General features: G+C 45.1%; 2 long non-coding RNA genes across 8 annotated transcripts; both read left to right on the top strand.

Annotated features, from left to right (window-relative positions):
• The first annotated feature begins 9117 nt into the window (after positions 1-9117).
• LOC136472074 (uncharacterized) lies at positions 9118-12452 on the top strand. Of its 7 annotated transcripts, none has more exons than XR_010762249.1 (7): positions 9118-9295; positions 9375-9496; positions 9607-9833; positions 9932-10015; positions 10850-11595; positions 11714-11758; positions 12170-12452. It is a non-coding gene; the product is annotated as an uncharacterized lncRNA (long non-coding RNA). The 7 variants fall into 7 exon arrangements; XR_010762248.1 differs by having other exon boundaries at positions 10616-11595; XR_010762252.1 differs by having other exon boundaries at positions 9932-11595; positions 12189-12452.
• A 2009-nt stretch (positions 12453-14461) lies between these two features.
• LOC136472073 (uncharacterized) lies at positions 14462-19034 on the top strand. Its single transcript, XR_010762245.1, has 3 exons — positions 14462-14579; positions 14708-14794; positions 18989-19034. It is a non-coding gene; the product is annotated as an uncharacterized lncRNA (long non-coding RNA).
• The last annotated feature ends 7918 nt before the right edge of the window (positions 19035-26952 follow it).

The following is a 26952-nucleotide window of genomic DNA, read 5'->3' as shown; positions in this document are numbered from 1 at the left end:
GAAGAGATCTTGGGCCGTCCCCAAGACAAACGACAACATGTATATGTGTCGCGCTGGCAGAACGACGAATGGGTTATGCATGAGGAAATCCCAGAGGTCGAAGAGACCCTAAAAGTTGAACGAGCGGCAAAGCGTCTGGTGACAGAAGTCCAGGTATGTTTGGCTTGACCACTTGATCCTGCTATTTAGTCGAAGTGTCTGACTTAGCTTGTTTATATACAGGACTTGATGAAGACCGCAAAGTACCAAAAGAGGTGCTTCGACCAGATTGAGGGAATCACGGCCAACAATAGAGAACTGGCGGCCGAGGTGGAACGCTTGCGCCGCCAACTTGAAGCCACCGACCAGGAGAGGACAGAGCAAGAGGCACAGAACCAGAACCTGGTCGTCCAGCTCAGTAACAAAGAGCAGGAAAAAACAAGTAAGTTGTCATTTTATCACAGCAAGTGCATGACACGTGTTGTTGCATTGTTGGTAGTGACAGTTGTAGTGTAGGCTTAGAAGCTGAAGTAACCCACCTTCAGGAGGAGAATAGCCGTGTGACCGCAGAGTGTGGTCGCCTGAAGGAGGACAACGAGAAACTAGCGCGCAACCAGTCTCAACTCTAGGACCGCACAACCAAGATGAAGGAGGAACTGAAAAGTAAGTGTTCTAGACCACCTTTTCTCATTCTGTTGCCCGCCTTATCTTGTCGTGCCATTACATTTTGATGTCTTGTACGGTTTATAGTTTTAAAAGTCAATGCTAAGAAACATCTAGAAGCCGTGATGAAAGATCGTGACGGCTGGAAGGCACGATGCCTAGAGACCACCGAGGATCGGGATACATGGAAGAACCGGTGCCAGGAAGTGGCAACTGGCATTTTGCCCGTCCTCGACCTTATCGACCCAGCGCTCACAGAGGAAGAGCCAAGGATGCCTCAGCTCGGACTGGTCGAGAGATGCAGAAAAGCATGGGGATGGTTCCAAGAGTTTGTGAAGGAGGCGGGTGAGTACACGGGTGCACATGTGCTAAGCATGGTGCGTGCCCACTACCCCCTGATCGATCTCAAGCGCCTAGAGGCTGGATACCCGAAGGAGGTAGACCCAGACAAGGCTGAGGAGCTTCGGATGGCCTAGCTTGACCTGTCGTCAAAGATAATTGGCGACATTAACCTGTGCGGAGGTGGGACAGCACCTGTATAAGGTACGCCATCGACAAGTCAGCTGGAAACGCCATCAGCTGCAAGCCAGCCGATGAAGCCTGCGGTCTCGACCAGCCTGGCATCGGCGGGGCCATCCCCTTCAGCTCGACCAGCACAAGAGTCCCCGAGACTCGAGTAGGATATCGGAAGCAGCGAGCAGTAGGTGCCACGCGCCCCGACCAGCCAATGGAATAGGCTTAGAGCTATAGAAGAAGGACATAGTTGTGTTATTGTAAACTTGGGCCTCTTTAGGCAAGCTTGTAATAACATAACTGTATATCATCATAAGCTTGTTTGCTTTGTATAAAACGTATTTAAGCTTGAAAACTCATGTTGGTGTAACTAAGTGATAACATGTTAACGTTCTGTTTAGTTGTACCATTTTGCTCGACACGTCATCCCAAAAAGTTTGTGCGGCCCTAGTTTGCCATGTGGTCGGAGTGTGAGGTGCGTGACCTGTACACACATAGACGCGGACAAGTCAAACCAAGGGGGACCTGCCGATCACCCGTAACGTAGAGAGCGGATCCCATGCACGTGTTGGGAGGAACCGGAGACAGGGTCTGCTTCGAAAACCGTAGAAGGAATGGTGGTCGGCTTTTACTGGCTAAGTTAGAATAACCATAAAATTCGAAGTGACACATTAGAGTGGTCGGAGGAATCATAATAGCTTTATTGAAGTAAATCGAAAGTACAAGAGGAGTACATATCTCAGTAGTTAAGCATAGAAACGTCTAAGCTTGTCGATGTGCCACGAGTTTGGTACGTCCGTACCGTCTAGGTGAGCTAACCTATAAGACGTTGGTCGTGTGACTTCCTTGATCATGAACGGCCCCTCCCATGGGGTTGCGAGTTTATGGACACCAGCCTGGTTCATCTTCCACTTCAGGACCAGGTCCCCGACCACGAAGAACTGCTCTTTAACGTTCTTGTTGTAGTACCTACGCAAAACAGCAAGGTATTTGGCCGTACGTATACAAGAGTCGAGCCGCTTCTCTTCTACGCTATTCACTTCTAGCTCCCGTACTTCATTGACCTTGCCTTCATCAAAGTTCTCTACCCGTGCTGGTCTGAAAGCTATATCTGCTGGGAGGACTGCCTCAGCGCCGTAAACCATAAAGTATGGTGAGACGCCGGTGTTACGACTGGGCTGAGTTCTGAGGCCCCAGACCATGGCTGGTAACTCTTTGAGCCATCTTCCAGGAGCTTTGTCATTTTCTCTATACATCCTCTTCTTCAATGTGTCCAAGATCATGCCATTTGCCCGCTCTACTTGTCCATTAGCTCTAGGGTGCGTCACCGAGACGTATTTTACTACTATGCTCCTTTCATCGCAGAAGTCCCAAAAAGCGTTCCCGGTGAACTGAGTACCCAGATCAGTGATGATGCTGTTGGGTATGCCGAAACGGTGGATGACCTGGTCGAGGAACGTGATAGCCTTTTCTAAGGATGCCTGTACCAAAGGCATGTATTCTATCCACTTAGAAAATTTGTCGATCAGCACAAAGACGCATGTAAATTTCCCTGGAGCCAGTTTGAAGGGCCCGATCATATCCAGTCCTCAGCATGCGAAGGGCCAAGAGGCTGGTATTGTCTGGATCTCATGTGCTGGTACGTGGATTCTCTTGGCGAAGAATTGACAACCCTCACAGTGGCGGACTAGCTTCTCTGCGTCGGCTACTGCTGACGACCAATAGAACCCTACTTGGAAAGCCTTACCGACCAGCGTTCTTGAGGCCGCGTGGTTGCCGCAGGAGCCAGAGTGGATTTGGTCTAGGAGATGTTCGCCATCCTCCTGGGTTATACACTTCATCAAGATTTCCTCCTTTGCGTTCTTGAGCCATAACTTGCCATCGACGAGCAGGTACTGCTTACTGCGACACATCAGGCGCTCGTTTTCTGTCTGATCAATGTAGCCACTGCCATCTGTTAGGTACTTGATGAAAGGTATTCTCTAGTTGGACTCATGAGTGGTCGGAGGCGGCTCGGTGGTGCTCGACGCTGGAACCATAGCCACCAATTGCTGGTCTGGGGGCTTGTCGACCGTGGAATCTTCCTCTTCGATGGAAGGTGTGAGCAGGTCTTGGACGAATACGCCATGTGGGATTTTGGCTCGAGATGATCCTAACTTTGACAGCGTATCTGCTGCTTGATTTTTGTCCCGGACCACGTGTATGTACTCGATGCCATAGAACATGCCTTCCAGCTTTCTGATCGATTTACAGTATGCATCCATCTTTTCACTGGTCGTGTCCCAGTCCTTGTTGAGTTGGTTGATGACCAGAGCCGAGTCTCCGTAGACATAGAGACATTTAACGCCGAGCTCAACCGCAATGTGCAAACCATGTAGGCATGCTTCATATTCGGTGGCATTATTAGATGCTGGGAAATAAATCCTGAGGACGTACCAGAGCTGCTCCTTGGATGGTGACATGAAAAGGACTCCTGCCCCCGCACCGTCAATGTTGAGAGAGCCGTCGAAGTACATCGTCCAATACTCATCGGATCCCGAAGAGGTAGGCGTGCTTAAGTCTGTCCACTCGACGATAAAATCGACGAGTGCCTGAGACTTGATTGTAGTACGACTTGTAAATTCCAAGGAGAAGGGGCATAGCTCCATTGCCCATTTGACGATGCGCCCGTTCGCATCCTTGTTGCTAATGATATCTCGTAGAGGGTACTCAGTCATGACCACCACACGATATCCGTCAAAGTAGTGTTTCAACTTTCGGGATGTTATCAATATGGCGTAGATCAACTTCTGAATCTGTGGGTACCTAGTCTTGGACTCATTGAGTATCTCACTGATGAAATAGATTGGTCGCTGTACCTTGTAGACGTGGCCGGGCTCGTCGCGCTCGACCACCATGGCCGTGGAGACCACTCGATTAGTAGCCGCAATATAAAGCAGGAGTGTTTCATCTTCTCTTGGAGTAGTGAGGACCGGAGGTGACGTAAGGTATTATTTCAGCTGTGTGAAGGCAGCGTCTGCTTCCTCCGACCACTCAAACTTTTCGGATGCTTTGAGTAGTTTAAAGAACGATAATCCTTTTTCGCCTAATCTTGATATGAAACGGCTGAGGGCAGCCATGCATCCGGTAAGCTTCTGAACATCCTTCACCTTTTTGGGCGGCTTCATGTCCAAGACAGCTTTGACTTTCTCTGGGTTAGGGCGTATGCCGTCGTGACTGACGATGTTGCCAAGTAGTATGCCAGAAGGAACACCAAAGATGCACTTATTTGGGTTTAATTTCTACTGAAATGTGTTAAGGGCTGCAAAGGTGCGTTCCCGGTTGTCAACAAGGGTATGTGCTTCCTTGGTTTTGACAACTATATCATCAACATAAGCCTCGACGAGGTCGTCTTTTATCCCGTCTTTGAGGCAAGCTTGTATAGCGCGTTGGTAGGTAGCCCCAGCGTTCTTGAGCCCGAACGACATGGTCATGTAGCAGTAGGCGTCGAAAGGCGTGATAAAAGATGTCTTGATCTGGTCATCCTTTTTGAGAGCGATCTGGTGATAACCAGAGTAGCAATCGAGAAAGGAAAGGAGCTCGCAACCGGCGGTTGAATCTATGACCTCGTCTATGCGAGGTAAGCCGAAGGGGTCCTTAGGGCAGTGTTTGTTGAGATCAGTGTAATCAACACACATTCTCCATTCATTATTCTTTTTGCGTACAAGAACTGGGTTGGCTAACCATTCCGGATGATACACTTCTTTGATAAATCCGGCTGCCAAAAGCCGTGTAACTTCTACCCTAATCGCCTCCTTTTTGTCGCGAGCGAACCGTCGTAGCTTCTGCTTGATAGGTTTGGCCTTGCCGTTGATATTCAAAGAGTGCTCGATCAAGTTCCGAGGTACATCGGGCATGTCAGCAGGTTTCCATACGAACACATCCACGTTGCTCCTCAGGAACCTGACGAGCGCGTCTTCCTATTTGGGATCTAGGTTGGCCCTGATAAGGGCCGTTCTGCTGGGATCACCGTCGACCAGCTGAATCACCTTGTGCTCCTTGGACTTGATGTTCTTGCGTGGAGCCTCGAGCTCTGGGATCTCCAGGTGGTCGGCTGAGGTCTTCTTGGCGTCGAGCATGGTCTCGGCCATGCGAATAGAGAGGTCGTGAGCCTCTGCTATTTTGAAACTGTCGTCCTCGCAGGTATAAGCTGCGTACATGTTGCCTCGGAGGGTTAGAACTCCTTTCTCGGTAGGCATCTTGAGTACCATATACCTATAATGGGGTATGGCCATGAACTTGGTGAGCGACAGTCGACCAAGAATAGCATGGTAGGTGCCGTCGAAGTCAGCGACCACAAAGTTGACGTAGTCGGTGCGGAAGTGGTCCGGGGTTTCAAACTGCACAGGTAGCGTGATCTGCCCGAGAGGTGTAGAACTCTATCCGGGGACAACACCCCAAAACTATGCCTCGTACGGCTTGAGGTCCGCCTGAGCTATCTTCAGGGCGGGCAGACTGTTCTTGAACAGTATATCGATGGAGCTACCGCCGTCGATCAGTACTCTGTCGAACTGAACCTTGTTAATACAAGGATCGAGGACCAGGGGAAAACATCCTGGCTCAGGTATTGCGGCCCATTGGTCCTTTCTACTGAAGGAGATTTCGTGGTGGGACCATGGAGGGAGCCGCGGATTGGTAAGGAGGTTGTCGGTGTTGGCCACGTTCAAGCAAGCGCGGGCGAGTAGCTTGTGTTCTCGTTTGGTCTCGATGGACACTTTGCCTCCGATGATGGTGTGCACGCGATCGGTTGGCTTGACGTACTTATGACGAGGGTCTGCATCGTCGTCGTCGTTATCCTCATTGCGCTGTTCCCCTGCGTCGTTAGGCTTGTCGGATGTATCCGGAGCCTGTTGACGCGTGTAGATAGACTTGAGAACGCGGCAATTCTCCATGGTATGGTTTGACTTAGGATGGAGCTGGCAGGGCCCTTTCAATGCTTTGGCGTAGTCGTCTTCGTAATTACGACGTCCGCCAACCTTTTTAACGGTATTGACCTCGCCATCGTCTTCCCGAGCACGCTTGCTCCTGTAATCGTCACGGCGGTTACGCCGCTGATTACGTTGGTCGCAGGAGTCGTTGCGCTGGTTGTGGCGGTCAAAATTGTCGTTCCGACCACTGTTGCCGCGGTAGTCGTCGCGGTGTGGGGGGTGGTCGGAGCGTGGAACCCTTGCTGCTTCTTCAATAATTATCTTTTTAGCATCGTCGGCGTCTGCATATTTCTTAGTGGTGGGCAAGAGCGCTGTAACCGATTCGAGCCTCTTGCGCAGGAGCTTGTCCCTTAGGGCGTCATGGAAGCGGAGGCCAGTGATGAAAGCCTCAATTGCCTCATTGTTGGAGATTGACGGGACCTTGATGCGCATCTCTGAGAAACGCCGGACGTACTCACGCAGTGGCTCATCTTTCCGATCTCGAATCCGTTGCAGATCGTATTTGTTTCCCGGTTGCTCGCAAGTTGCAATGAAATTGTCAATGAAAGCCTGCTTGAGCTCTTGCCAAGAATCAAAGTAGTTCGCCGGCAAGCTGACCAGCCATTGGTGACCCGCGTGGCCAACAGCGACTGGGAAATAGTTGGACATGACATGCTCGTCAGCCATGGCTGATCTGCACGCAGTTTCGTAGAGCATGACCCATAATTCGGGGTTCTCCTTGCCGTCGTACTTCTGAAGTTTCTCGAGCTTGAAGTTCTTGGGCCATATGACTTGGCGAAGGTGCGGAGTAAACTGCTTCAGACCCGGCGGGCCGTGGGCAGTGTCATATTCCATACGGCGATAACTTTCGTGGGATGCTCGATCGTTGGCTCTCTGATTGATGCGATCGCGCAAATCACGTTCCCCGAGGTAGCGGCGAAGATTGTTATTGCCATCACGGCGATCCCGGTTGCCATCCTGATTAACCCTACGACCGCGGCGATTATCGCGGTTATCTCGGCGGTTGTCATCCCGAACATCGCGGCGGTTGTCCTCCCGACGGCGGTTGTCGTCCCGACCACCATCATGACCGCCGTTTCCGCCTTAACGGTTGTCTGATGGGTCGTTGTTGCGCGAGCCACGTTGGTTGAGTGGCTGTGAGCAACTTGAGTATTGGCGGCTATGGCTTGACTCGACTGAAACGGATGGAGCCCGGGCTTGATTCACCATCTCTGCGGTCTGAGCCATAGCAGCCGTCAGATAAGCTTGTATATCATCGCGAACTGCTTGGGTTTCCGAGGTGTTGGGTAGCCGTTGCATTATCGCCATGGCGACGGCTATGTTGGCGCTTGGAGTCCTGAAGACCTGTTTGTCCCCCACCCTGTCGAAAGCATTGTTGAGGTCGCGTGGTTGGACCCTTATGCGTCGTGCCTCCTCTTCTGCTTCAGCTTCGATTTGCCGGCGATTAAATCGGTCAATATTGCGTGCCTCGCATGCAATCCTTTCTTGTTCTGTTTCACCAACTGCTGGCGGTTCGTCATTGCTGACAACGTTGATCAAACTCCCTCGCCTTGGTGGGAAAGACGGGAATTGCGGGAAACCCACGGCGTGGTCTGAGATATCCAGATCGTATTCGACGCCTTCATCGTCGTGATGCTGGAGCTCGGTGTGCACGGAGGCATTAGATGCGATGCTAGACGAGGAGCTGGAGTCACCCTCTTGGACCGTATGGACGGATCCTTCTTGATAATCCTCAATCCGGATCATGTTGACGAAGTTGCTTGGCCTCGGATGAGGCTGATGTACAAAACCCAGATCCGAGCAGCGTTGTATGTTATACGCGTAGTTGGAGGCAGCGTTGCGCAAGCCGTAGGGCTGGGCCTGTTAGTTCTCCATCGAGGCTTCGTACCCGGAGAGCCGGAGACCTGTCGTGGAGGCTGGCCGGCGACGAGCGAAGCGCCCTTTAGGAGTAGATATGACCACGAGATCTGTACCAAGTCGTGCAGGACGACTGGCCTGAGCTGGTCGGGTAGATCTGTTGTGGGGTGCGGTTACCTACTCATTAGGTTGACTTTGAATCGTACTTACCAGAGCTAGGGTTTCAGCGAGTTTGGTGTCGACCCGATCGATGGAGTCGAGCAGGTCGGTGTTGTCGATCTGCTTCCCTTTGTAGCGAGGAAGCGGACGACGGGTTGTCGGCGTGGCTGAAGGTGATGCGGGCGTGGTCGGAGCCAGATGTACCGTGGTCGGAGCCAGATCCATCGTGGTCAGAGCCGTATCCGTCGTGGTCAGAGCCATATCCGTCGTGGTCGAAGCCGTATCCATCGTGGTTGGAGCCGTAGCCGATGCAGGTGAGGCAGTGGTCGGCGCAGACTGAATCCACGCCTCCTCCGTGGTCATGGCGATGAAGTCGTCGGAGCCGGTGGTCCAGGTGATCTGGCCAACGGTGAACGTGAGGCCGTTCGGCGTAGCCATGGAGCCGGAGATGATGACCATTCTGTTTGCTTGTAGAGCAGTATGCACACCCCCTACTTGCACGCCACTGTCGACGAAATATGATCGGCAGTCTACCTAGGGGTATGCCCAAGGTAGTAGATTGTCGGCAGACAGATGCGTAAGCCTCAAACAAGATGGTGACGTAAGACAGACACGAGGTTTTATCCAGGTTCGGCCGCCAAGAAGGCGTAATACCTATGTCCTACATCTGATTGTATTGCTGTATATCAATAAGAGATGTTTTTTAGAGGGGTCCCTGCCCGCCTTATATAGTCCGGGGAGCAGAGTTACAGATCTGGAAACTAATCCTAACCAGTTACAATTGCCATATATGGCCGGATAATAATTCATATTCTAACCGATCAGGATCTTGCTTGATCACCAAATCTGCCTTGACTCCTTGCGCGGGACTCCGATCAGATTGGCCAGACCACGCATCGTCTTTTGGTGAACCGGATCTATTGATTCGGGCCGGCTCAAGCCTACAGGGGTTAATACCGACGGTGCAAGGTCCCCGGTGACCACAGCTCCTCCCGCCTCACCACTACGCCTTGCCGCTCGACGCTCGATGGCTACATCCGTGGCTAAGGGGCTGGCGACGCTCAGAGGTGCGGATTCTGCCGGCTGGCTAAGGGCTCGGATCCATGCCAGCAAGCGAGGATTCGCCGCCGATCCGCGGGGCATCTGCTCTCCACGAGGTGAGTAATATTCAGTTCTTCGGCTTCTCTGTTCGTTTCCCAGCAGTTTTCTTCTCAATGAGGTCGCCGAACGCAGCAGGATTGGGATAAGGTTGCCCACCACAACAGGATTGGGGTAGCTTCGACGGTGCCACCCACGGCTGCGGGTTCATATTGCCGCAAGTCTTCTACTCACCTTTCCGGGCTGGCCCCCTCGATGAGGTCGCTCCCCTTCCCCAGCCCATAACTTGCCTCCAGCCCCGCTGCCTCGCATACAAGCCTAGCCGAGAGGTAACAACGAAGCGATCACCTCATTCCTTCCCTCCTTTCAGATTTGTGTCGACGTGCTGTTGCTTGCAAGAATGGGCGAAATCAGGCTGTTCAGGCGTTCAGCTACCAGGACGCACAAAGGTTGCTCCGGTCCCCTCCCTGTTCTGTACAACTTCTACCAGGCATAAACTCCAAATTCGTTACTTAAGTTGTGCACTGGTTGCTTTGACGGGAACTAATTATATTCACATACCTATTGTGGTTTATCTGAGAAATCTACCGCTCTCAGGTTCGTATATTTGCTTTACCATATGAACGTTTTATGCCTCATCAATTATTGTGCTTTCTCTGATCTATGGTGCTTTCCTGATGTTTTGCTGCACCTAGGATACCCTGCCTGTTAATTGACAAAGAAATATCCTATTAAGCGCTGACAGGTGAAAGCATATGTGATTTCTTCGACATGTTAAGGTATTGTATATATTTAGCTATTTTGTATATTATCCAGATTTCATTTGCACCATTGTAGCAGTGTAGTGTATTTAGATGAAACTTGCCTAAGATAAGTCTATACGAAGTACTCTTTCAGATGTATTCCTCTTCCTGTTTGATCCCCCCCCACCCCAACCCCCCAATCTACAAAACATTCAGAGATCTCACATCCGTGTCGGCATTTGTCGTCTTGCTCCCTGTGTTGCCTGCCATTTTTAGATTCTGGCTGTGAGATTTTTAGTGACAAATGTTTAGAGATTGAGAGTTTGTAAATACCGTTCAATTTCTATTGAGCATAATAGATGATAGATTAGTTTATTACCTTAATGACTTTACATCATTTTTCCTTTCATATACATTGTGCAATAGCTAGCTAAATCCTATTGCCAAAATATGATAGAATAGGTATTTCCAGAGTTCATACAAACTAATTGGTGAGGGCAATGAACTGTTCTTTGTTGTTGCCACTTGCCAGCCTCTTATTAGGTAACACTGAAGCTATGTCTTATAACTTGCTTCTGTTAACTGAAAATTTTATGTACCCAATAACATTTACTGTCTTTTCCTTTCTTTGTGCAGATTACAATTTATATGAAACAGACTCAGTGTGACCTTTGGTTCTTAATGTTTCTTATGCCAGCCTCCATGTTCTTGATATTTACAAACAGTTACAGCACAAAGCAATATTATTTGCATTCACCTGTGAAGTTGGGACAAACAACCTGCTTTGTATATTAGTCCCATGTCTTCATACAATTGCTATTTCATGACTGATCCAATCTCAACTGAGATGTTTTTTCCCTTTGATTTCAGGTCATTTCCTTTTCAGATTGTGGAAAGGGTGTTGTAACGCGTGTTGATCGCACATGACACTGACCTGCCATTCTGGACAACATGTACTCTGCTACGATTCAATTCGTTTTATTGCTCACTGTCATACCTCATACCTTACCATCGCTCTTTAAGTGAATGGATTTTCAGTGCATCCTTTGAGTTTAGCTTTGGAATTGCCAACCAGTTACCTTAGGATGTTAATTGGATCTGCATGCTATGCATCCTTGATTATGTTTCCTGCATGTCTGTAAATGGTATTCCGCCCAACAGAGATTGGATGCCAAGGAGAGAGATGTTCTTCAAATATTACTACTTAAGGTCTGTTTGCTTCCAAGGAATTGAGAGAAATTAGGAATCTAATAATGAAATGGAAAACATTCTTTAGACATTGGTTTCAATTGATAGGATCCAAACAGGCCCTTACACTCTTTTTCTTGCGTCGATTGTATCTTGGATAATTTTTCTAACAATGAAATGACTAATTTATGGCAAAAGTTCATTTTTGTTTTCAAGTTATACTGTGTCACAATACCTTTATGTGTACTTTCACACACCAAATATGCGTGAGTAGCGCTACTTTCACACACCATATATATTCTTATTAGCTTTGTTCTGACCTTCATTTTTTTGTAGTTCAGTTTTTTGCACCATATCTTTGTTTACCTTGTGCACATGGCACAACAGACTTGATAAGTCTCTTTCAACAAGAAAATTTCCTTCTCAAGGTACTGCATGTTTTTGTTTGTTAATGCTGTTATATTCTTCTATATGAGCAGAATTGGTGAGTCCGTGTTGACCCCTATGTTGCTTCCCTCCTAACTACGACCTCTCCCTGTTCAACAGAGATTCATATTCAGTAGCGGTGAGATCAACTCTGAATACTTGCAGGTGAGTAATCGTATGTACTTTAATTCTGTCAGTTGAGGCTCAGTCCATCTGTTATAGGAGAAAGAATGAAATGCCTCTAATTTGCAGAAGGCGTCACTCTTGGTTCTATCATTCAAAGAGTATTATGCCCTATTTTGAGATCATCCCCACTGATGTTTAGATTATCTCTGTTGTCAGTGGCAACCTTACTGATGTTGAAATTATTTCTAATTGGCTTGAAATGCTCATCCCAAATTTTCTACCCTGTTCGCTTGGCTTATAAGCCGTACTTTTTCAGCCAACGAACATTATTTTTCTCTCACAGCAAATCAGCCAACAGTACTTTCAGCCATGGCTTAGCGAACAGGGCATTCATTGACCAACAATTTTAATTGCTTTACAAGCCTATTCACAAGTGTATCTAAAATACAGTTGGACGAAGAGATTGCAGGGAGAACATTCGGAGAGCACAAAGGTCATGCAGCAACAGTGACTTCATTCTTGCTGAACTAATTTGGAGACGAGGGTCCAGCTGCTATTGTTTTCTTACAATCCACACAACATACCAAGCATCTGTACTTTTTGTAACCATTTCGAATATTTGCAAACTGTTTTCTGTTTTTTTCTGAAAGCATGTACATTTATGTAGCCATAACGAATTACTAATGTATATTTGAGTCTCTATAGACCAGTGCTTCACTCTGCTGTACATATCTAAATTAACGAATACTATCCCGTCGTTGTTGTTTACCTTGCCCTAGAGATGCAAGAGTATCACTTCAGACTTCACAAAGCACAAACAGCTATAGGCCTGTGCAGCCAATACGGGCGCGGTGTAGCGCGCCTGCCTGCCTAGTAAATGTAGAAACTTCATGGACTTGTGCACCTGCGACTTATTATCACAGTTCTCTATAGGGTGAGGTTCCAATTGATCCAACTCATTTTTTATTTTTTTATAGATCGATGTTTTCAGCACAATGCTATATAACTAAGCGGCTAATCCACCAACCCTTGTAGAAATGGAATGAAAGGTGAGAGAACCAAGCAATACCTTTGACACTTAACGGCGGGGGAGGGGGGCATTATACCTCCTACTCATCAAGGAACAATGATTGAGGGCGTGTTTGCTTCACGCCTTCCTAGGCAAGTTGATCGCCAAGCAGCAATCCTACCCCCCCCCCCCCCCCCCCCCCCCAAGCGCCGGAAATCGGACGCCTGGGAGCAACGTCGGCGCTAGGCAAGCTGTCTGGTAGACAATGCAAACAGGCCCTAAGAGTGTGTTTGCTTGGGACTTGGCAGACATGCCTTGGGCGGTTGATTTTGTCCACCGGAAATTGGGATAGCTGCCTACCACAGTTTTCAGAGTTCAGTCCGCCATCCAAACATGCCATAAATCCGTGGGTTCGAGGTTTGTATGTCTTATTAATTTGACTATTTCTTTTAATTAGTTAGTTGTTACATAGCCATACAGCGGCACGTTCATCATATATGTAGAAGGACCATATGTACATTAACAACCAAAAAGCTTGCAATGCAAATGTTTTTTTTATTTAAAAAGGTGAAGGAACGAGCATTTATTTTCAAATTCCCAATGATTTCCATGCACCCCTCTTTGATTTTTAGTCTATTTTAAGGTCACAAATGCTTCTTTCCCTCCCCCCTTTCTGAAAGACAAAAAGAAGCGACAAAGAGTAACACATGGGAAGATCATAGCGCGCGTGATTTTGTTTATGTAACTGGTGTTGATATAGAGTGGCAGTAGTATACAAAGTACTTATTGGTGGTAGTTTTTGATTGTCATTGTGAGAATCTCATGAACATAGGGCATTTCACTACAAATTTGTATGTTTCCTAGGATTCAAACCAGAACCTCTCTCCTCATGTGAGCCTTCCTTACCATCTCACTATACAATTATTACTAATATCAACGTGAGAATCATTTCTTTTGAACTATCGGTGGAGACTATTTCCTATGACGGTTTTCTTTAAGCCAGTCGTATGTAGAAATCACTTTTAGAGACAGTTGACTTAAGCAATCACCTAAAAAATATTCATGAAAATTGTCTTCTTAAAATATATATGAGAACTTACAACTAATATTTAGGCTTTAAATAAATAATTTTAAATGAAAAAAATTCAACTGCAAATTCGTAGATCTCATCGACCTCTATTGGTTCAAAATTGTGAGAGTATACATCTCCAAGAGTATCCTAATTTTTCCTCCAAAAAAGTCCATGTTTTCCTACTCCTAAAAATGTATTGGGAGAAAAAAGAAGGACATCTCCAATAATTTCCAATAATTCACTTCTAAAATATAGAAGACAATTTTACACCAGGAATCATATCTACTTTTAAATTATTTTAACAAATTTTATATATTATTTCTCGCTTGTACATTTGCATCTGGAACCCTTTCATACTCTTTATTCTTTTTTTTTGCCCTTCCACCTTTCATTGGCCGAAGAATACGCGTGTATCCGTGCGATCGCGACTCCACGACTAGGGAGGATTTCCCAAGTGCGTAAATTTTAGGAGAAAGGATTAGGAGTTGTTGGAGAGGGATTTTTCTCATCTTACCAAAAACCAAGGATTGGGAAGAGAAATAGGGTACCCTTGAGATGCTCTATTTTTTTTTTTTTTTTGAAAAACAGATGCTCTTATTAGGTAGAAAAACAATTACTAGTTTGCACAAGCCCGATCCAACATCGCCACTGCAGCTGTTGGGCCTATTGGGCCGGCTATGTGGTGTTGAATTGGTAATAGTTCTCTCCCCTGCAAGCCGGCGTGAGCACCCCGGTCCCCCACCAGGCCACCACCTGCCGGCCGCCGCCGGCGAGCCGCGGTGAGTTCCTCCCCCTTTCTCCTCCCGGTTCCTCGAGTCCCGCCTCCTCGCCGCGCTCCGCGACCACCTCCCCCTCTTCTACTCCAGATGCCGCCTCCTCGGCTCACCCAGCTTAACCCACCTTGCAGATCCAGTGTCGATTCCCTTCCTCTCCGCGTGGGCGAAAGGATTCAGTGAACTACTTCCACATACTCGCTACTTCTACCCTGCCCATGGTTAGCCTCTCGAGCTTCTTCTCCTTTCTCAGTTAGATAGCGTTTTGGGGCGCAAGTGTCCAGTTTACCACCCCGTTACTTGGAAGTATTGCGTCCCTACCTGCTTTTAGTAGCTTTCTGATTTTTATATGGTATTATTAGGCTGCTAAACCCCCTGAATTTTCATCCCTGCTTATCTTTCTGTCCTTTGTGAGATGAAATGAAATGAAATGATGCTGCGGTATATTGACTGTGTAATTGTAGCTAGAGTAATGTTAGAATAAGTCCAAATTGAAAAGAACGCATGCTGTCTTTGCCATATTGAACATTACTTAAGAACGCTATAATATTATTCTGATCCCTTGTTCGGTTCCTGTGTAATCTACAAGCTGTTTCCGTTGCCGTTTCATTGTATCTTATTGATATATGCTTACTTGTTCATTTGTATAGTATGGTTCTTTGGTGATCTGTTTCAGTGGTTCTGTTGTCATTTTATTTTGATCTATGAATACACTGATACACCCCCCCAACAAAAAAAAGGAAATTGCTAAAAACCTGGATACTGTTATCGAGCATCGCTTGAGAGCAATAACACGGGTCTCTATGAACCAATTTGGTTTCATGCCCAGAAGGTCAACCATGGAAGCCATTTTCTTAATAAGACAAGTTATGGAGCGGTATAGGGAGAAGAAGAAGGATCTACACATGGTTTTTATTGACTTGGGAGAAGGCTTATGATAAAATACCAAGGAATGTTATGTGGTGGACTTTGGACAAACATAAAATTCCAACGAAGTACATCGGGCTCATTAAGGACATGTACAACAACGTTGTGACTAGAGTTCGAATAAGTGATGGAGACACGGATGACTTCCCGATTAGGATAGGACTACATCAAAGGTTAGCTTTGAGCTCTTATTTGTTTGCCTTAGTGATGGATGAGGTCACAAGGGACATACAAGGGGATATCCCTTGGTGTATGCTTTTCGCGGACAATGTAGTGCTAGTTGATGAAAGCCGGACATGAGTGAATCAGAAACTGGAGTTATGGCGGGAGACTTTGGAGTCCAAAGGTTTTAGACCCAGTAGAACTAAAACTGAGTATATGAGATGTGACTTCGGCACTACTACTCGGGAGGAGGAAGATATTAGTTTGGAAGGTAAGTAGTGCCTAGGAAGGATACCTTTCGATATTTAGGATCAATGCTACAGAGAGACAGGGATATTGATGAAGATGTTAGCCTTAGAATCAAAGCAGGGTGGATGAAGTGGCGGCAAGCATCTGGTGTCCTATGTGACAAAAGGGTACCACAGAAGCTAAAAGGCAAGTTTTATAGGATGGCGATTAGACCTACTATGTTGTATGATGCAGAATGTCGGCCTACGGAAAGATGACATGTTCAACAGATAAGTGTCGCGGAAATGCGTATGTTGCGTTGGATTTGCGGTCATACAAGAAGGGATCGAGTTCGGAACGATGATATACGTGATAGATTAGGGGTAGCACCAATTGAAGAAAAGCTTGTCCAACACCGGTTTAGATGGTTGTGACATGTCCAACGGAGACCTCGAGAGGCACCGGTGCGTAGTGGAATCCTAAGTCAGGATAGTAACGTGAAGAGAGGCAGAGGAAGACCGAAGTTGACTTAGGTAGAGGCAATAAAAGGAGACTTGAAATGATGAAATATACCCAAAAACTTAGCTTTAGATAGGAGTGCTTCGAAGACAGTTATTCACATGCCTGAACCTTGATTGCTTCTGCTGGGTTTCAACTCTAGCTTACCCCAACTTGTTTGGGACTTAAAGGCTTTGTTGTTGTTGCTGCTGCTGCTAAAAACCTGGATACTCAAGATGGCAGAGTTTTTTTATATTGCTATTTACACGTATGCAATTCTGCAGGCTACACCACTTATAGCAGGACTTGCAGTTGCAGCAGCTGCACTTGCCGGTAGATATAGCATCCAAGCTTGGAATGCTTATAAGGCACGGCCTGTAGTTCCAAGGATGCGCAAATTCTATGAAGGTGGCTTTCAACCTACGATGACACGAAGGGAAGCTGCTTTAATCCTTGGTGTCAGGTGCACATTACATAATATCTGTACCACAGTTGAGCATTTTTTGTGTTTCTCTTTCATATCAATATCCTGTTCTCTAGCACCATTTAAATTTATGCTAATCTGGCTGGAGTTAATCGTTTGGGGTTAGAAACGGCAGGGGGTGGGTGGAGAAAATTGGCTATTTGATACTTTCAAGAAGTGATTTCGAAGATTTGCCACTTTGGAGATGGGTTTCGCAAAACTGCCACATAGATCACTAGCTCTTTGATGACAACTGCCATTATTCATTTTCTTTATCTTTCCTAATTAACGGGCCAGATTGCCCCTAGCTATGTACATGAATCTGGTTGGGCACGCAATGGTGCCACTAGGCATTGGCCAGCTCATGCGTGCCCATGGCCGCTCGTTAGCTGTGCAGGTTACAGGTTGGTTGACCACGTAGAGTACTGGCTGACCTGCCTTTCTGTAGGCTGCTGGCTGGCCCAGCACATGGAGTCAGAGCCGCCGGCGCTAGCGGAGCCGAGGCCTCTGGCATATGGGAGGTCGAGGCGTCTAGCCCTGTCGAAGTCAGGGCGGTCAGTGCTTGAGGACTTAGCAACAACAGGTGTCAGGCAGCGCATGTGGTGTCACTTTCAGATTATCCGTCCTTGATTCAACCCCTGAGCCAACCACTCCAATCCATGTAACCGCGTAGGTCAATAGGCCTAAGGGCATTTGGGTCCTTTCAGGTGCCTGAAATAGGAAAAAGAAAAGAATCGGAAAATAAGTAAAAGAGGGAAAATGGTAAGCTAATCAAGACGTTAACATACTAAGTGGTAATTTTGCGAAGCCCATCTTGAGAATGGCAGATTTAAATCTGTGAATCCACTTCTTGAAAGTGTCAATAGCCAATTTTCTTGAACTCGAGTGGAAGAAAGTTGCAAACTCAACGATCTTTATCATACCCAATCTGGCTCCTTGCAATCTGCCATTTCACAGGAAGGCATTTATCCGTCTAATACTCCCATTAACTGCCCAAGCCCAAACCCCTTGGAAAATGCATGTCGTAGTTCATTTGATATATGCAATTTTAGCTGATATGGCATATAAAAAGTACAAAATGAAACAGTCCATGGTACACACTGAACCACAGTACACACCCATATCATAAATCTATTTTAGTGTTTTATTAGGTTGCTTCATTAATTTTCAACTGGATAAATTGTAAAAAGGGCACTAGTGAACTTTACTTTTCCATGTAAGGAGTAATCTTGATGGGAAATCTTTTTCAGAACAAATGCAGCACGTAGCTTCGGACAGTTACGGGCTCGGAGTCACTATTCAATCGTTCAGGATATGTAATGTAGTAGAAGGCTTGATTAGCAACTGAAGCGTTAAGAATTGGTGTATGAGGGGAGGAACAAGAGTAGAGGTCAAAGTGACTGGAGAAACAAACTCACAGTTATTAGATAAGATAAGCAGCACCTCAATTGTATGTGGGATGACAACACATCTAGGGTTAAAGTCTTATCCTTAAATCAAAATGCTAATAGCATATATGTGAAAAAGACGTTGCCCCACATTTTAGAGACCAAATTACATGATGTCGTGCCTATGGATGTCTTATGACCCTGCAGGTACACTTAGATGGGTATACAACATTACAGTGCCCCTGTATCACCTATGTGGCCCCTTCTAGATGGCTAGATGTGGGTTAGTTTGTCACTAGAGGCCCTGTCTATAGAGCTGCTCCTTTTGTCATTGGCTGTAAGCATGCAGTGTTGGATATACATAGCTCCAGAGCAACTATATTGGTGTTGTTTCAAGAATTTTGATTCCCAAACTAATTAAATGTAGTCCAGTTAAAATATCCCCTTGAAAATTCAGTCTCTCCTTGCAAAGTTTGTTTTCTTCCACTTTACCCCAGAAAAATAGTCCCTCCTTTTGCCCAGATATATGAAAGGTTTGGAATGTCATATAAACTGTACTTGATGTGAACATACTGAATTGGATGGTGCATTAACTCTTCCAAATGAATAGAATTTACATATGTGCCCAGCTGATCAATTCTTGCATTTGTAGGAGTGTCACTGCTTTGTGATTCAATTTTCGTTTGTACTATAATTTGGGTTGTGTCACTTCTTGATTTAGCGGCCCTCTGTTACTTTGATGGCTCCAGGGAAACTGCCAATGCAGAGAAGGTCAAAGAAGCACACAAGAGGGTGATGGTGGCCAATCATCCAGATGCAGGTGGAAGTCATTACCTTGCTTCAAAGATTAACGAGGCGAAGGATGTATTGACAGGGAAAACAAAAGGAGGTGGGTCAGCCTTTTGATTGGAAAATGGACAGCGTGTTCTTCCACTGAAAGGACAATTTTGTATCTCCAGACTCGCGTTAGAAGATAGATAGAAATCTTGTATGTTTTATGAAAATTTCTGGACAAAAAGGTTGTGGACCTTTATGGAGTAGGTTATTCACTGCTTAATAAAGATCGGCCCCATTGTGCCCGAATCAATGATGTCACGGCTTGACTAGTAGTCTCATGACTTGGGTTCATCTCTTTTCATTGGACTCTGTTGCTATTGAGTCGCCTGTTCTTCTTTTTCCTTTTCTTTTGATATGGTATTCTTCAGGAGTTCAGGTTTTAGAGAGAATGTTGGCATGTGTACATGCCACGACATTATCTAAGACTCAGAGCGGTCCGAGAGGATGCTCTTATGCTTGTTTTTGCCTTTGATCGCAATTTGTAGTGCAAACTGGATGAAATCCTGAGATTCACCAAGACAAATCAGCTTGAACTGCCTTTTATTGATAATTCCGTATCTGTTTTGAGCCACAACCTCGTAATTTCATAATGTCATCCTGGGGCTCAATTGTCAACCTGAGGAGGCCCTGCTGATGAGTTACCTTTCTGAGCCCCACAACATTGAGCTCCTAAGCCCAATTGAGGAGACGGACTTGCTAGCGCCCGGACGTCCGATCCGGGCGCTAACGTCTGTCGATGTCCGACTCGGGCTCTAGCGTCCGAACGCTGCCAGCACAGGGAGCGAACGAGCACCTAGCGCGCGGAGCTCGCGAGGGAGCGCACCAGTAGTGGGCCCACGCCGCCCTGGAGGTTGCCCATGCTGCCGGACGTCATCTGTGCTGCCGGCCGCTTTCCATGTGCATCCCATGTGCAATATCTGATTTACTTTTAAAATATCTAGATGCAACAGTTGCAACATACCAAAAAAAAAGACAGATGAAACACTTGAAACAAGCGTGTTAAACACTTGCGAAAATGTCTGCAAAACATTTGAAAACCATTGCAAACGTATGCAATATCCAGATAAAACACTTGCAAATATACGTATGAAACACCTGAAAACACTTGAAACATATGCTTGCAATATACATGTATATGCAACATTCAGACAAAACACTTGTAACATTCGTCTGGAACAGATGAAACACTTCAAACATACACTTGAAACATACGTGTATAGCCATTACAACATGTGAAGCATCCCGATCTACTTTTGTAACATCGATATACAACACTCACAACATATCTCTGAAACATCTGAAATACTTAAAACATATTACTATTGCAACATGCGTTTTCAACGTAGCATCTGCTTGCTGCTTGGATGAATGGAGGCTCGTCGAGCGGATCTCGAAGCCGCGGAGTGGCGCGGAGGTCGCCTGTGTGGAGCTCGCGGCAACACAAACCTCGACAGGGGGGCAGGAGGATGGAGCGTGACCGTGAGGGGAGGCACAAGTCCGGGAGCGAGCTAGCAAGCGCCTAGCGTGTCGGGCTCACCGTGCGTGGCGCGGGCAGGCGACAGGGGCATGAGCGGGGGTGGCGCGGGCGAGGGCGGGGTCGGTCCCACGAGCAGAGCAAGCGGTCAACGTGGGTGGAGGCGGCGTGGGCGAGTGCGGGTCCGTCCGTCCGGACGCACATTTCCGTTGAGGAGATGCTTATTTTGGGATATTCAAAGATGGAGTTCTTGTTGCTTGCACCGGTTTTAGTGCACCCATGGGGCTGGAGGTCCTTTGAGTTCCATTAGTGAATGATGAATCCGTTTGAGTACTAGCCTGCTATTTGTGATGGTTCGCAGATTGATCTGCTATGAATAGGTTAATCTTTGAGGCTTTTATTTGTGTGCAATTATAAAAGTTGATAATTACTCCTAAACCATTAAAAAAGTTGAGTTTTCACGGGTGCCACTACTGTGAACTCTTTTGTCCTCCACGCCACTTCTGTTAGATTTAACTTTAACGGTGTCAAACTGTGGGTGTGAAAAATCGAAAATACCCTCAGGTCTTGAAAGGACCTAGGATGCCGCCTAGAGGGGGGGTGAATAGGCGTTTCTGAAAAATCAACACCTTTAAAAGCGGAAACGATTAGTAATAGGAGTTTCCAAATTGAAAACTCCAAATCAGAGTAATACCACCCCTCACAAGTTAGCCACAAAGTGTATAAAAGATACTAGATAAACCTAGGGAGCCAAACAGCTGCAACCAAGGAGTTGAATCAAAATGCACTAGTCAGTTAATGTCGGAAGTCCCGATAGTTTGGGTCAGAACTTCCGACGTGTCAGAAGTCCCGACGTTTGGGTCAGAACTTCCGACGTGTCAGAAGTCCCGACAGTTTAGGTCAGAACTTCCGACGCAAATTGTCAGCACTTCCGACCCCTACGGGAAATGAACTACAAGTGCTAAAATGAACTTTGTGATGCCGATAACTTACAAACCCACTTCCTAGTGGTAAGGTAAGGTGTTGGGTCACTCTCTTGACGTTGATAAGCCACCACTCCGTAGATCGAGGCCCAAACCCTAATGAATAGCTAGAGAGAGGAAGACAACCAAATACATGTAATTTCGAGCAAATCACAACAACAACAAGCACGCGGGAGACAAGAATTTATCCCGAGGTTCGGCAGCCCCACAAAGGAGCTCCTACGTCCTCGTTGTTGAGGTGACCACTTAGGTCGGAGTCTCTTCCACCTCCTTGCCTCACTCAAGGATACCACAAAGGTCACTTGAGTTTCTTCACTAGAAAACAAGGGTAATACAAACTTCCCAAGGCTCTTCCACAAGATGGAAGCGCTTGGGCGACGCCTAGCCGGCTAGGCGAAAATCCCCAAGAGTAACAAATGCAAATCAAACCGGCTTGACGAAGAAATCAAGTGCTCAAGCTTGCTCAAAGTGTTTTTCTCACTCAATCCACTCTCCAATCACTCAAACCCTTTGGGAATTGAAGTTGGAAGTAAAGGAGTGAAGAGAGGGGAGCCTAGAATGCTTGGGGGCTATTTTGGCCGAGTGTTCGTCGCATTGAAATGAGTGGGCCACGGTTAGAATGGAGGAGACGGGTATTTATACTCCAAGTGAAAATCTAACCGTTCAGATCTACGTCGGGAGTTCCGACGCAGATCTCGGGACTTCCGACGTATGAAGAAAACACTGTTCACATGAGGTCAAAAGTCCACGGGTGCAAGTCAGTGTCGGAACTCCTGGCAAACGTCGGGACTTCCGACGGTCGGAACTTCCGACGTTCGTCGGGACTTCCGACGTGCACAGTTGAACAAACAGTCAGCACCACTGATGCCGGGACTCCCAGCCTGGGTCAAGTCAGTGTCGGAACTCCCGACAAACGTTGGGACTTCCGACGGTCGGGACTTCCGATGATCGTCGAGACTTCCGACGGGCACAGACAGCAGGTCAGTAGAACCATCGATGCCGGGACTCCCGGCTTGGGTCGGGACTTCCGACTGTCGGGAGTTCCGACTCACGTCGAGACTTCCGACGTCCACAGTCACCGCGCAGGCTGTGACTGGGAGTCAGCGCTTCTGGCAAGAGTCAAGACTTCTGACTGTCGGGAGTTCCGGCTTACGTCGGGACTTCCGACACCGACAGTCACAGAAAAATTATTCTATGTGCTCGTGAAGTGCTAGAGTGTCTCTCTTTGAATTTAATTATTATGCTTGAGCACTCTATCTTCCTCAGACCACCGAAACTTGCATCCCTCTTAATAGTATGGCATACCTATTAACTCAAGATCAAAAGAAATACGAAATTAAACCTTTTGAGTTGATCTTCTTTAAAATTGATGCTGTGTCTTTCAATCTTCATCAAGTGAGGGTGCCAACATGTCAATATTGATCTTGTCACTTGAGCATAGCCATCTTGAGCACGTGACTTGATTCCATTCATCAAATATGAATAACTCCAAAATGTATCAAGTCACTTCCATCAAACATTCCAATAGTGATTTGATCCTCCACATAAACATGGCCATCATAGCTTGATTAGTACCTCAACTAAATGCAAGTACTTCCTTCTTCACCCTAGCTAGGTTCTTCGGCCGTCAAGCCGTCGCTTGCCCTTCACCCTTGCTTAGTACCTCGAAGCCCTTCCTTGCTATCTTCACCATCTCAAGCCATCAAGTCACATCTTGTGTTGAATCATCCATTCATGTATTGTCATCTTTTTCATTTCAATTTAGCAAGCTTTACTTAAGAGACCATTCCATATGTAATCCCTCATGTCTCATTAATTAATCCTAACGAGCTTGCTTTCACATAGTACATGGAATCCCACAATAGATAAGCCTTTGTATGAGTTTCATTTGCATTGTTGTCTTGTGCTTGAACTAGATTGTTTATACAACAACACATCATTTTGGCTTTTCATTAAGTATCTGTGAGATAACCTATTACATGTTCACACTTAGCAAACGGGTTAGACCTTTAATCATGTTGTCATTCAATCATCCAAAACCCACTAAAGGGCTAGATGCACTTTCAATCTCCCCCTTTTTGGTGATTGATGACAACTTGATTAAAGCTTACAAAATAATATAAACATTTAAACTTTTGGGTTCAATGATTTATGAGAGGCTCCCCCTTAATATGTGCTTATGATTAGAATTCACAAAATGACCTCAAATGTCAATTGCACATACTAAAACATATAGGAGACTCCCCCTAAATCATTGCATCCGTGGGGTGCATGTGTGTGTGACAAAGTAAAACCGTGATGCATATGACAAGATATATCACACAAGAATAAATATAAAGGCATCACATCAATTATTTTCATTCTAGCATGTAGAGTCCTTATGAAAATAAATATAACACATGTATGTCACACATAGCACTCATTACACAAATTTCTCAAGTCATATCTCTCCCCTTGTCATAGCTACTCTCCCCTTTCATAGCTAGACACAAGGTTGCACTCCTGAAGCTTTAAACATATCTCTCCCCCTTAAGCTTTCATCTCTCCCCTCATGGCACTCATCACAAAGATTTCTCAAGTCATCACAAAGATTTCTCAAGTCATATCTCTCCCCTTGTCATAGCTAGTCTCCCCCTTTCATAGCTAGACAAAAGGTTGCACTCTTGAAGCTTTTAAACATATCTCTCCCCCTTAAGCTTTCATCTCTCCCCTCCTTAAGCTTTAATCATATCTCTCCCCCTTTGTCATCTATCGCCAAAAAGGGTCACACAAAGCACAAAGGGTGCTTAAGGTTTAAACTTTGTACCAATCTCTCCCCCTTTGTATTAAACTCTCCCCCTTTGTCATGGCGTGGGTTATATTACTTGTCACTCCCTCTTTGTCATCTTAAAGAGGTTGTACTTGTCACTTGTTAGCAATTCAAAATAGATCAAGTACATGGGTTTACTAGCTCATGAACAAACTCATACATTGACCACTAGATCATATAATCATTCAGGCAATAGTGGTAGTCTATGAATCTAAAAATTTTCATTTGTAGTGCATGATCCTATAAGCATGTACTATATGCACTAACCGCATACTAGTAAGGGATGAAAAATGATCATGCATAATACAATGATACCTTTGCTATGTTGGAGAGGAAGATAGTCATATAGATTTCAATTCATTTCTCCAATAGCACCATGAAGTCCAATTATAAGCTTAGTGAAGACCAATAGATACCAATTCTTTGAATTCCTATTCTTCACCCATATGAATTGAGAATCACTAATGATCAAGTGCACTTTTCTTGTTGTGGTTGGCTTGCTTCTTCTTTGATCATTGCTTGCTTGAGAGAACTGAAAGATGCACCACTTGTAATACCACTTGAAATTTCATGATACCACTGGAAATTTTATGACTTGTTCTCTTTTGGGTGTTGCTTGCTTTTTAGACCAATCTCTTGATTTTCTTCAACCAAGTACCTCAAATGTCCCTTTAGATTACCACTTAGATTTTAGCCATCCAAGCCTAGAGCGAAGTGACCTCTCTTTAAAGAACCATCCTTGATACTCACTTAAGATAACTTGAAAGAATTTGTTTGATTGATCCATATTGTTGGACTTAAATTGATGAATAACTTTAAATCATTCTTTAAGTCCTTTTCTTTCTACTTGTTTAAGTCCTTTTCTTTATATCAAAATATCTCCAATTATCGCTAGAATTTAAACTCCATCTTCATTTTGATCTTGGTCTTGATCTCTAGCTTGAGTACCAAATGTGTACTAGATACACTCTTCAAATAAATTGTCTTGTACTCATCATTTATCATGCTTCTATCTCAAACCAAAACCAAAACATAGGTACCTCAATCACTTATAGATATGATTCTAATTTGAGGACCTTTGAATCTAAGTGACTTTTGATCAATCCAATAATTATCACTTTCCTGGCAGATTCTGTACTCTTCAAAGAATAAATCATATCTCCCAAATTACATATCCAAAAACCACGAAATTTGGTGAAGATGTGACACACTAAGTCTTCTAGTAGCTGTAAAAATTTGAGCTTCTTTGGACTTCTATATTGCTACCAGATTTCATATCTTTCCACACAGGTACATGCTGAAAACTGCTGCACTATAGCTGACAAGATCTACTCCAAATCCGAAGTATCACTTATCCAAATCTCATGAAATTTGCACAGCAACTAATACCATAAGTGTAGAGCATGCAGACCAAATTTCAAGCCAATACAAATAGATTTGATTACTCAAACATGTCTATGATCACTGCTAGCTCAGATTTTCAATATTGGACAGATTTCAATAATTGAGCCATTTTTCTCCAAATTGAACCAAACTTGAAATCAACTTGTTTGAATACTCTCACAAGACATATGTCCATTCAAACCACTTACTAGAAGAAATCTTATGAACATATCTAATCAAACCAACTTCAAACTTGATTACTTAAGCATTTAATCCATTCAAACATCTCATAGCAAGCAACATATGCATATATATCCAATTCAATTAACTCATATGCACCCAAATAAACTTTGATCAACAAGAGATATACCTTGATAGCTTATGATCATCTTTGCAAGCTTCAACTCCACTTATTTGCATGCCTTTAAATATATCAATAAATTCCCACAACTTGAATATGACACTTGTATGTTGATAGCATATGGACTTCACTCAATTTTGACTTGGCATTGGGATAGAATTGCACTAGGCTTCAATACTTGACTCAACATAAGATGAACAATAATAATTCTATTGAATCAAGTCTCCAATGCCATGGTACCTATAAACGATCATCCACTTTTCGATAGTACCCAAACTAGTTTGGGTCCTCCCATGTTAGACGCAACATACTTAGGCATAGCCTTAGTATGAATAGCGGAATATTTTTGCAATACTAACCAATAGGGTACCATAACAAACCTTCCTAGGCATAATATTTGCATCAATTGAAATAGGCTTAGGATTCTCACTTAGGGGACATGAATTAGCCAAGAATTGATTTTCTCTTTTTTCGAATATTTGGCAAATTTATGATTTTCAAAACTTGAGAGAGATTTTAGTGGGACATAGGGATATTTATGGACTTGATAGAACCATGTCACATGTGATTAGGCAAATAATCAACCAAGGGTAGCAATAATCACAATATGACATGACTAGGTCACAAAGACCCAAAAACCACATGATTTTCAAAAAAAACCACACCACCTACACATGCTAGTTAGGGATTTTGTAAAACATCTATCCTATATCACACAAATGCACACACTAGCATATAAAGGGCCTTAGATGCACTTACAATGCACGTATGTAAATACATACCTTTGCCTTGAGCCCACAATATCACCATTGAGATAATACATGGCATGACAACATCATATTGACCTCACTTGTCAAATAATCATA

Source organism: Miscanthus floridulus, chromosome 8, assembly GCF_019320115.1.
Source record: "Miscanthus floridulus cultivar M001 chromosome 8, ASM1932011v1, whole genome shotgun sequence".
Taxonomy (NCBI): domain Eukaryota; kingdom Viridiplantae; phylum Streptophyta; class Magnoliopsida; order Poales; family Poaceae; genus Miscanthus; species Miscanthus floridulus.
This window is presented reverse-complemented; position numbering and strand designations above follow the sequence as displayed.